Raw genomic sequence first — 12,006 nt, forward strand, 5'->3', positions numbered from 1 at the left:
GGCAGGCTCTGGCTTCTGTATCATGTAAAATACTGGAATAAAAGCAATATGATTGTTGTATACAAGTTCTTGTTGCCATGACTCCCACCAAGTGCTAGTTGGGTTACCCTTGTCTGTGCTTTTTTCTCTTCTCCACACACCATACTAATAGCAGCACTTGTAGCAGACCTTTTGTGGCAAGAATGTAAATCAGGCCTGCACGGCCCGCGGAGCCTCACTGTGCAGCCCGCGAGGGGATTCTGAATCCCCCGCACACGGCGCTCTGCGGGCAGCCCAGAGCCCTTTAAATCTCTGCCGCGGCGGGCAATCAAAGGGCTCTGCGCTGCCCGCAGCAGCGGTGGGCAGTCAAAGGGCTGGGCAGCAGCGGGGTCGGGGGAGGGCACTGGTGGGTAGGAAAGGAGGAAGCCCAGTGCTGGGGCGGCTGTGGGTGGGGGGAGAGCCCAGGACTGGGGCAGCAGGAGGGTACAGGGGGGAGCCCAGGGCTGGGACGGGGGGCAGCCAAATTTTTTTTTGCTTGGGGCAGCAAAAAACCTAGAGCCAGCCCTGCCGGGTTCCCCCAGCCGCCGGAGCACCGGGCCCTTTAATTTGCCCCTGAGGGCTCCCAGCCACCTCTTCAGCAGGGAGCCCCTGGTTGATTTAAAATAAAGTATCACCTCCCCACCCCCAACCTTCCTTTTTGCTGTTTTGGTCGGGCGGCGCTGGGGAAGGAGGGTTTGTTTCAGCTGTTTTGGTTGGGCGGCCCTGGGGGGCCGGGAGGTTTCAGCTCTCACCTGTTTTCTTGGGAGGAATGTGGCCCTCGCCGCTTTACGAGTTATGCAGACCTGATGTAAATAATGACTTGTATACAGGAAAAGAGACATGAAACAAAGGCAAAAATATAAGCACAAACATGAAACCAACCATCAAAACAAGTAGTGATTCCTATAAGACTTGGTGAGAAAGAATAAATAAACAAATGACATCATGGAAGAATTCAGCTCCTGAGCTTCCTATCTGACCTATGGCTGCGTTAGCCTTTTAGGCAATGTGGTACTTCGTGTTCACATTCCCACACCAGAGAAGATGCGGTACTAGACACAAAAGGACTGTTCCATCTCTTATGGAAATCAGTGAAAGTCTTTCCATTGGTAGGAGTTGGAATGAGGCCCCAGGAGAGGACACTGTGATATCTATCTCTTTGTCTTTTGATGTATTTATAGAACATCAATCACCAGGATATTTAGAATACAAGAATTTAAAGTATAGTCTTGGTCAGATCTTGTGTGATGGATCTGCGAAGCAGGAGACAACAATGCCCATCAGCTCTAAGGTTGCCAACCCTCCAGGGTTGTCCTTGAGTCTCCAGGAGTTAAAGATTAATCTTTAATTAAAGATTGTGTCATGTAGTGAAACCTCCAGAAATACATCCAACCAAAATTGGCAACCGTAGTCAACCACTTTCCTACAGTGTCTCTTTTTCCCCTGGCCAAGTAAGGGGAAAGATCCTGAACAAGGAAGTTCCTGGCTATCTTTGGAAGTGGAAGCAGCAGCCTGTAGAGAAGCTGGAGGCAGGAACAGGTGCAGAGCAGGCTGTGAGTGCTGGACATTACCGCTGGGTGGAGGTCTGTGTGGGATTTACTGCTATAGCTCCTACAGTGCTTGCCTTTGAGATGTGGGATGCAGAGTAACCCCCAAATGACATTGTGTTCTCTGCTCCACCCCCAAGGAAATTCAATGCTACTGCAGGCATCACCATGGTCACAGCTTGAATTGGATTCCATGACTCAGCACGTTTTTAAAGGTTGTCATCTTGCTCTGCAGAATCTCACCTTTCATTAGAAATAAGTTTCTAGTGCTCATGGTTGCAGGGAAAACCTTCTAAACATGGACCAAGTGTGACCAGTTAGACATCAGAGGTATGAACTGACCCATGTAGCTCAATGGAATGTTAACTTAAAAGCCCAAGTTGATTTTAAAATGCTACCCACCTGTATCAATGGGTGAGGGAAATTGAAGGGGCTGGCAGTGAAAGGGAGACAGTCCCAATAGCAAGGGAAGGAGACACTTGTCAAGAGACAATAGGTAGCTCCTCTCCCTGTGAGTCGCTGGCAGAGAGGGGTGCTGATTGGCCAGCATTCCCCAGCTCCCAGAAGTTAGCCCAGTGCAGAAGCTATGTGGAGCCTCTTTTGGTTCTGTTCCAGCAGCCTACCCTACCTATGGGAACCCGGCCTGACAGAGGCTGCTGGTTTTAGCTGATTGCCTGTTTAGGAGATCAGGAAGAAATTTTTTCTCCCATTGGCCAACTGGCAGAGGACCAGGGAGTTATTTGCCTTCCTCACAGCACCTTCAAGCCACAGTGGGTTAAGTAGGGACACTCTTATTACCTAACTGAGGTACTGGGATTGTGTTGTTTGTTCATCGCAACTTGTGGCTGGTTTCCAGTGTGGTTAAGAGAATAAACGGAGTGGTTCCCAGACATAGGTGATGTGTAGGAGGGCATGCGGGGTCAAGTGCCCCCCTCCCTCTGATTTCTGCTTGGCCTGCTGGGGGAGGGTGGGAGAAGGGCTCTGTCCTTCTCCACTGTGCCTGTCCCCCAGCACATTTGGCCCTGTCCCTGGAAGCCGGGCCCAGGAGGGGAGTGGAAGGGGCAGGACCGACTGGCTGCTCCAGGTTGCTGCTCTGTGCAGCGTGGCAGCTGCCTGAGAGAACCTGGCTGGGGAGCCAGCGGCTTCTGCTCCCCGCCCCGGGTCTGGCTGCCAGGGACAGGGGCCGAGCAAGTCGCCTCTTTTTCTCTCCCTCTCTCCCCTGGCACGATTCCGGCTTGTTCAGCCCCTGTCCCCAGCTGCCAGGCCCGGGAGGGGAGCATAAGCTGCCGCCTCCCCAACCGGGGTCTCTCAGGCCAGAGCAGCTACCCTGAGCAGGCACCTTCAGCCATGTGATAAGCGGCTTCATCTCACTCCCTGTCCGGGCCCAGCTGACAGGAATGAGGCCAAATGTGCTGGAGGAGGGAGGCAGGGCAGGAGAAGGACAGATCCCCCTGATCCTCGCAGGAAACGGGTGGGCAGAGCGCAGCGGTCCCCAAGCTGGGCACACAGTGGAGGGTCGCTGGGGAAGGTGCAGGGAGCAGGAAACCTGGCCTCTGCTCAGTTGGGGCTGGAGCTGGCCCTAGCTGGGCCCAGAGAGACAGGCTGCCTGTTCCTGTGGCCCCAGACCCCCCAGGAGCCAGTGGGATTGGCTGCCCTGGCTCAGGGAGGTGGGGCTGGAAGTTCCTCCCAGAGGAGAACGTGGGGCTGTCACGTGTCCTTCCCTTTACAGGGTCCTGTGGCCCCCAATATCAGGAGACATGATGTTCCCAGAGGTAAAAGACTTGGGATTTTGATGATTGACCTTGGGTTCATGTGATAGGGTGATACCCTGTGACCTTTGCAGACTGAGGTCAGACCTTTTGGCCCTCACAGGCTGAGGTCCCCATCCTCTCTGTCCTCCTTACAGTGAGGAGGGTACTAAGAATTAAAGAGCTGAGTCCTGGGGGGTACGCTGAGGAGAGCCACTATGCATTATGGGTTACATGGTAAGGAGCTCTGTAGCCCCTGCACTGAAGCCAATTAAATGCCTGGTATAGGAGAGCATGGGTGATGGGCAGGTAGCACCCCTCCCCTGTGTTAAAGTTTTATACAAGTTGCATCCTGACACTTAATTCCATGCATCTGTCCTCATTTTGCTGCTGTGTCTACATCAATGTCTCTGAACTTGGCTTGTGGGCAGAAAAAGGGAGGGCATTGCTTCTGCAAATGAACCCTGCCCATGGGTTAGGAGTAGAGGGGATTATGTGGCCCACCCACCATGATACCAACACTCATGTGCAATAGATACGTATATTTATAAGGATTCCAATGTCCAGTTCCTGTGTCCACCATAAATATAGATGCTTTCATTTTATAATTGAATTGGGCCTTAATATTACAAGGGCACTACAGTCCAGGAGGCTGCAGTTCTGGAATATTGTGAAGAATGTTCTTAAACCTCACTGTGTGTTTTGCTTGCACAAAAGTTTTTAAATGGGTGTGGATTTTTCAGAAAGAAAACAGAGACAGAGAAAAAGACAGAGTTTCCAGCAGTTAGAACAAGCCCTCTCTCTAGCCTGTGGCACTGACCTTGAACCTTCAATAACTGGCCACATCTGTCCAAAATAAACAGAATTTAGCATGAACACAGGTGCTGGATGGCAGGTGATGCAATGATTGCCAGCATAGTCCTAGGAAAAGCCAATCGTTCAGACAATGGTGCGGCGCAGTTAAAGATGACTTTTTAATTGTGTGTAGCATGAAATTATGTTGGTTTAAGTGAAGGAAAACTTAGCACAATGGACATAGAATCACAGAAAGGACTGGAAGAGACCTCAAGAGGTCATCTAGTCCAGTCTCCTGCTCTGAAGGCAGGACTAAGTATTATCTAGACCAGGGAATGGCAACCTTTGGCACACGGCCCACCAGGGTAAGCACCCTGGCGGGCCGGGCTGGTTTATTTATCTGCCGTGTCCGCAGGTTCAGCTCCCACTGGCCGCGGTTCGCCTCTCCGGGCCAATGGGGGCTGCAGGAAGCAGCGCGGGCCGAAGGATGTGCTGGCCGCCACTTCCCGCCTCCTCCATTGGCCTGGAGCGGCGAACTGCGGTCAGTGGGAGCTGCCATCAGCCGAAGCTGCAGACATGACAGGTAAACAAACCCACCTGGCCCACCAGGGTGCTTACCCTGGCAGGTGGCAGGCCAAAGGTTGCCGATCCCTGATCTAGACCATTCCTGACAGGTGTTTGCCTAACCTGCTCTTAAAAACCTCCAATGACGGCGATTCCACAGCCTCTCTTGGAAATTTATTCCACTGCTCAACTACCCTCATGGTTAGGAAGTTTTTCCTAATGTCCAACCTAAACCTCCCTTGCTGCAATTTAAGCCCATTGCTTTTTGTCCTATTCTCTGAGGCTATTCTCCGTCCTCCTTGTAACAACTGTTTATGTACTTGAAAACTGTTATCATGTCCCCTCTCAGTTGTCTCTTCTCCAGACTAAACAAACCCAGTTTTTTCAATCTTTCCTCAGAGGTCATGTTTTCTTTTTTTTAATCATTTTTGTTGCTCTCCTCCGATTTGTCCACATCTTTCCTGAAATGTGGTGCCAAGAACTGGACCCAATACTCCAGTTAAGGCCTTATCAGCATGAAGTAAAGCAAAATAATGACTTCTCATGTCTTGCTTACAACACTTCTGCTAATACTTCTCAGAATGAGGTTTGCTTTTTTTTGCAACAGTGTTACACTGTTGACTCATATTTAGCTTGTGATCCTGTATGATCCACTATGATTCTCCAAATCCCTTTCTGCAGTACTCCTTCCTATGCAGTCATTCCTCATTTTGTATATGTGAAATTGATCCTTCCTCAGTGGAGTACTTTTCATTTGTCCTTTTTGTATTTCATCCTATTTACTTCAGACCATTTCTCCAGTTTGTCCAGATAATTTTGAATTTTAATCCTATCCTCCAAAGTACTTGCAACCCCTCCCAGCTTGGTATCATCCACAAACTTTATAAGTGTACTCTTTATGCCATTATCTAAATCATTGATGAAGATATTGAACAGGACCAGATCCAAGACCGATCCCTGCAGGACCCAACTCAATTTACCCTTCCAGCTTGACTGTGAACCACCGATAACTACTCTCTGGGAATGGTTTTCCACCCAGTTATGCACACGCCCTATAGTAGCTCCATCTTGATTGTATTTCCCTAGTTTGTTTATGAGGGGGTCCTGTGAGACAGTATCAAAAGCCTTACTAAAATCTTCCCACCTATCCACAAGGCTTTTTATCCTGTCAAGGAAAGCTATTAGGTTGTTTGGTCTGACACAATTTATTCTTGAAAAATCTGTGCTGACTGTTACTTAACACTAAGGCTCGACAGGATTCCATGACTTTCTGTGACTTCTCCAGTGGCTCTGGTGTGCTTGGTCTGGGGGCTGCATGAACACCCCAGGCCAGGTGCACCGGCTGCTTCTGGGGCAGTCTCGGACCCCCCCCCCCAAAGCAGCAGGAGTTTGGGAATGGGGGGCTCAGGGCTGGGGGTTGGGGTGTGGGGTGGTGCTTACCTGCAGGAGGCTCCCCGGATGGGTGACTGCAACTCCCCTCCATCAGCTCCTATCTCCACGTTCTGCCTCTGCCACCAGGCACCGCCTCCACAGCTCCTGTTGGCCCTGGTTCCCAGCCAATAGGAGCTGCAGAACCAGGGGTTGAGGTGGAGTGAAGGCAGCATGTGGCGCTAGGAGCTGGAGTCACTGCTTCCCAGGAGCCAAGTAGGAGCCTGCCACAGCCCCACCAACCCCGCCTTCCCGCCCCCCCCACACACACAACCACAGTGTCTCCCAGGCTGCGATCCCACCCCAAGCACCCATGGCACCTCCAGGCTGTGACTCCCCACAGCACCCCCACCCCCCAAGTTTTAGTCAGGGGTATATAGTAAAAGTCATGGACAGGTCACAGGCTGTGAAATTTTGTTTACCGCCAGTGACCTATCTATGATTTTTACTAAAAATACCCGTGACTAAAATGTAGCCTTATTTATCACTATGACTATCATTTCAACACCCCCTCCCCAAAAAAACACTTACATTTCAGGAATGTCTAAAAGCTTCATTTTGACTGAAAATGTTGAAATGAAACATTCTGACATTTCCAAACTGAAATTTCTGTTCCATGAAAACTTTGGAAATTTCCATTTTTCTTCCTGATTTGGGATGAAAACGGATGATGAAATGTCAACATTTCCCACAGACTGGAAATCCCAAATTTCACTCATCTTTAATACTTCTGCATGGCCACACAGTGAGTCAATGTCAGTCTGGAGTATTCTTATTCCCTATTATTTGTATTCCCATCGCTGGAGTCCCAGTCCTGGACCAGGACCCCATTGTGCTAGGTGCTGCACAAACACAGAGCAAAAAATGGGCTCTGCCCCAAACAGCTTACAATTTAAGAAGGAGACAAGAGACAGAGGCAAATGTGGGAGTACAAGGAAACAAGTAATTCCTGTCTCCAAGGTCTCTGCAAAGGCCAAATCAGTCACAATGTGTTTCTCTGCAGTGATGATTATTAAAGATCAGATTATTCGTGTTATATAATAGAACTGATATCAAGTACCTGATTTCAAATAGATGAACTTTGAACATGGTTTATGATCAGAATATTATCTTGTTAAAAGAATGTGCCGGCTCTTTGTGAGAAAATTCTTATGGGAAACACAATCATGGGTCATACAGCAGAAGATAACCCAAGAAGAGCATAATGTCTGTCAAGAAGCACAACAGCCATTCATGGATAGAGTTGCTGAAGACACTCAAATTTATATAAAAGGCACATTACCTAGGAATTGGGATATGTCTAACGAAATGTCTCAAAAGTTGCAAACCTTTAAGGAAGCCTTATTGCCAATATTTTCCTGCAAAAGAAATATCCTTCTAATTAGTTTATACACATTCTAATATAGTTATCCATTGGAGAAAAAATTCTGTGCATTAGAATGACAACAGTGGAACAATATAGAAAGTAATACAATTATACAACAAAATCCACTTCTCTGGATTAATGTGCAGTAATGTCCAGCTGAATGGTATACATGGAGCTCACACATGAATCATGGTGCATGTGGAGTGCACTAACTGTAATTTACAACTGGTAATCCCTGCTCTAGGCCAAGTCTTCCTGTTTCCCAGGGCCTGAGGCTGGGAAGACCTCACATTTTTGTTAATTGCAAGCAAAATAGATCTTTCTTTGTGAGCATGCCAAGGATACAGCAAGGCTGGGTTTTCGTGCATTAAGGCCATTGGGTCTGCCAAATGGTGGTCAGACAGTGCACCTAGGAAAGAGACCCATTTGAAAATGTTGGACTAACTATCTCTCCATCCAGTACTTACATGCCCTACCGTCATCACCATAATGTCTGAGCACCTCCCATGTGCGAAGATGACAGAGTTCTTTCTTCCTTTCCTGCCACGAAGGTGCAGAATTAGGACTTGCTTTTTTTTTTTTAAATATATGAATGAATTAGTGTCCACTAGAGCCGGGAAAATATTTTTGGATGAAACTTTTTTCTCCAAAAAAATGCACATTAAGTTCAACCAAAACATTTTGCAAATTTGTGTTCATTTTGGCAAGTTGTTTCAGCCAAAAAATGTGTTTTGGCAACACTGTGCTAGATTCACAAAACTGAGGGGGATGAGGCAGCCCCGTTTTGACAGTCTTTTAGATGGTGTCAAAGATTATAACAATCCTTTTGGGGAAAAGAGAAGTTGTTAGTTGAGATGAGCTGGAGCTGTTGCTGTTGAAGTTCTTGTTTCATCTCAAGTGATGTCTGGGATTCAGTTGGTAGGGGTGACTATCTCATCTGCTTCCCTCTTTAGCCATTACCGGTCAGGACATCTCTCAGGGTTAGAACGGCAAAGGCCTGGGGTCGCAGGAGATGGTGGGGGTGGCAGGCATGATGGTAAAGCTCGCTTCAGCAGCTTCTGTCTGTTCTTCCTCCCCCTCTGTTCTTTCTTTAAAGACCCAGAAAGGGAATGACGGGTGAAATAGCCCATCCCCTTATTATTTTGCCCGCCAAGTAGGCCTAATATCTGACACACCAATTTTGGTTCATTAATCTCCGATTCCACAGCTTCTGATTTTTACCGAGCATGATTTCAACATAGTCCTTGAATTATATCAACATGGACTTTTTATTTGGATTAATTTAATCTGTCTGGTTCTTCTGCAACTGTTTATAATCATTACTGAAAGCCACTTGACTGACTTTGTTACAATTTGTTATAGGTTAGTCTAATATTTTATGAACTTTCATATACTTACAGTCGAGCTTACAATTAGCAGGGACGGCCCACAACATTTTGGCACCCGAGGCAGGGAGCTCAAATGACGCCCCCATACCCCCTCACTTGGGCCAAAACTTTTAAAGGTCTCAATTCTACCTTCTTCCTGTTCTACTCCTCTCATGGTACTGCTCTGCTACGTACCCCAATAAAGGAGAACTAGCAACTTAAAATGCCTTGTTCAAAAATTTTAAGTAACTCTTAACTTTCAAATGCCTGAACAGCAAATGTAACTTTTCTTGTCTGCATAGTAAACACTGGCATTTTTATCTGTTTGAAAAATCAAAGTGGTGCTTTCCGTGCCTTCTCGGTTGCAAAGATTTGAACCTCTTCTTGGCTCCTTGGAGCTAAGATCAAAGTGTAGTGTCTGTTCTTATCAGTTTAATATCTGATATGTCCTTTATTTGAGGACTATATATTAAATTGATTTTTGAAACCAGGGATGGAATAGGAGCGTGCTCTGTCCAACTCATGCATTGACCTGGTATTGCAGTGCCTCCAGGAATAGTTGTGGGGAGGGATAGCTTAGTGGTTTGAGCATTGAGCACCCTAAACCTAGGGTTGTGAATTCAATCCTTGAAGGGGCCATCTGGGGATTGGTCCCTCTTTGAGCAGGGGGTTGGATTGGATGATCTCTTGAGGTCCCTTCCAACCCTGATATTCTAAGGTCCACAGTCTGGGCCAGCTCATGCTCTGTTGAGATGGTTGCAAGGCTGACCAGCCTCTCCTGTGTCTTTGTGGAGCATAGATGTGTTTTTATTAACTTCAGCTTGGAGAAGCTGGATTCTCCACTGGCAACTGTTACAGGAAGTGTTAGAAGTATGTGCAGAGCAACAAAAGCATTTGGAAAGAGGGTGGACATCTTATTTGTGCACATATATTCCAAAACAGCCTTTGGAGTTGATCCTGCTGAAATGTATCTTGAAAAGAATGTCATCATGCATCAACACTGTCTCTAGTGCCCTGCATTGCTGGTGTAGGTCTTCTTCAGGTATAGTGAAGAGTTTTGGAATATCATACAACATCCCAAATATACTGCTGTGTTCCTTAAGCTGCATGAAACATTCTTCAACTGACTGTATTGCACAATCTAGCACCTGGTTAAAGAATTCAACTTTGCATTGTTGTTTGGGGTCCCTTATGGGATTATCCCATGCCTCGTAATCAAAATGCCATTTTCTTTGGTGACTCTTGTTTTCTTGAATGGGTGGGAAAATAGCTTCCATGTGAAGTTCCTCTGCCAACTTCTGTGCACTCTTCAGAACGTTTTGAAATCCCTCATCTGACCAGTAAGACTGTAGGTATGAGTTTGCTTTGTCCAGTTGTTCCATTGGTCCAGATATATTAAGGTCAACACCTTGGAGTCTCTTGCTTACAACATTTATTTCAAACAGTATGTCATGCCACAACACTAAGCCACACAGAAATTTGAAGTTATTTATGTTTCTGGTGATTCCATTTCCCTCTGCCACTGTTCTCCATAATAGCAACTATGGCATCATCTATCTTCCCAATTTGGTGTTTGATAGGCTTTATCACCTCCACCCGACTTTCCCATCGTGTGGCACTCAGTGGTTTCAGTGTCAGAGGATGTTCCCAGATGTTGCTTCAAAATTTGCTATCGATGAGTTGATGCAGAGAAAAATACATAGATGCTTTGAATTACATTAAAAAATTCAGTAGCCTCACTAGAAGCTGATACTACATCACTGACCACCAAGTTCAATGAATGAGAACTGCATGGGACAAAAAAGCTTGAGGGTTTAACTCTCTGATCAGTGTTCACTTTTTTTGCAACAGCGTTACACTGTTGACTCATATTTAGCTGGTGGTCCACTATGACTCCCAGATCCCTTTCCGCAGTACTCCTTCGTAGGCAGTCATTTCCCATTTTGGATGTGTGCAACTGGTTGTTCCTTCCTAAGTGGAGTACTTTGAATTTGTCCTTATTGAATTTCATCCTCTTTACTTCAGATCATTTCTCCAGTTTGTCCAGATCATTTTGAATTTTAATCCTATTCTCCAAAGCACTTGTAACTCCTCCCAGCTTGGTATCACCCACAAACTTTATAAGTGTACTCTCTATGCCATTATCTAAATCACTGATGAAGATATTGAACAGAACCAGACCCAGAACTGATCCCTGTGGGACCCCACTCATTATGCCCTTCCAACATGACTGTGGACAATTGATAACTACTCTCTGGGAATGATTTTCTAGCCAGTTATGCACCCACCTTATAATTGTTCCATCTAGGTTGTATTTCTCTAGTTTGCTTATGAGGAGGTCCTGCAAGAAGTATCAAAAGCCTTACTAAAGTCAAGATATACCACATCTACCGCTTCCCCCATCTACAAGGTTTGTTACCCGGTCAAAGAAAGCTATCAGGTTGGTTTGACACAATTTGTTCTTGACACATCCATGCTGACTGTTACTTACCACCTTATTATCTTCTAGGTGTTTGCAAATTGATTGATTGATTATTTGCTTCATTATCTTTCTGGGTACAACAGTTGTGATAAATGAAGGGGGAGGAGGGATTAGCTTCCTTTGATCGACACCCAGCCAGCCAGTTAACTGTAAATTCCCTCTTGGTCTGTTCTCTGGTTGGTTTACTGGTAAAGGGTTAAGAAGCCCACGGGTAAAAGAAAAGCAACGGGCACCTGGGAAGGTGGATCTTTTTAAACTTGGGAAAGACACTTTCCTTTTGTCTGCTGTTCTCTGGGCTGCAGGGATGGAGCAGCAATGCTGCGTAAGGCTTGAACTAGGTATGAAAATTCATCTTCCATACCTAGAAGAAATTATTTGGATAGGGAATGTTTAGTTAGACGCAATCAGGTTTATTTTTTATTTTGACTTGTGGATCTCCTCTGTGCTAACCCCAGATGCTTTTGTTTGCTTGTAACCTTTCAGCTGAACCCCCAAGAAAGCTAGTTTGGGTGCTTAATTTTTGGAATTGCTCTTTAAAATCCAGATGAATTTTTTCCTTTTTTGTTTTTAATAAAATTTACCTTTTTTTAAGAACAGGATTGGATTTTTGGTGTCCTAAGAGGTAGTGACAGATATTTTCCTTTGTTTTCTTTCTCAGCTCTTCTCCGGACAGGGGTGGGGTGAAAGGGCT

General features: G+C 46.2%; 1 non-coding gene across 1 annotated transcript; it reads left to right on the top strand.

The window, feature by feature from the left end:
• The first annotated feature begins 9,209 nt into the window (after nt 1–9,209).
• On the top strand, nt 9,210–9,402 carry LOC123365514. Its single transcript, XR_006577641.1, has one exon. It is a non-coding gene; the product is annotated as a U2 spliceosomal RNA (small nuclear RNA).
• The last annotated feature ends 2,604 nt before the right edge of the window (nt 9,403–12,006 follow it).

Source organism: Mauremys mutica, chromosome 2 (assembly GCF_020497125.1).
Source record: "Mauremys mutica isolate MM-2020 ecotype Southern chromosome 2, ASM2049712v1, whole genome shotgun sequence".
NCBI lineage: Eukaryota > Metazoa > Chordata > Testudines > Geoemydidae > Mauremys > Mauremys mutica.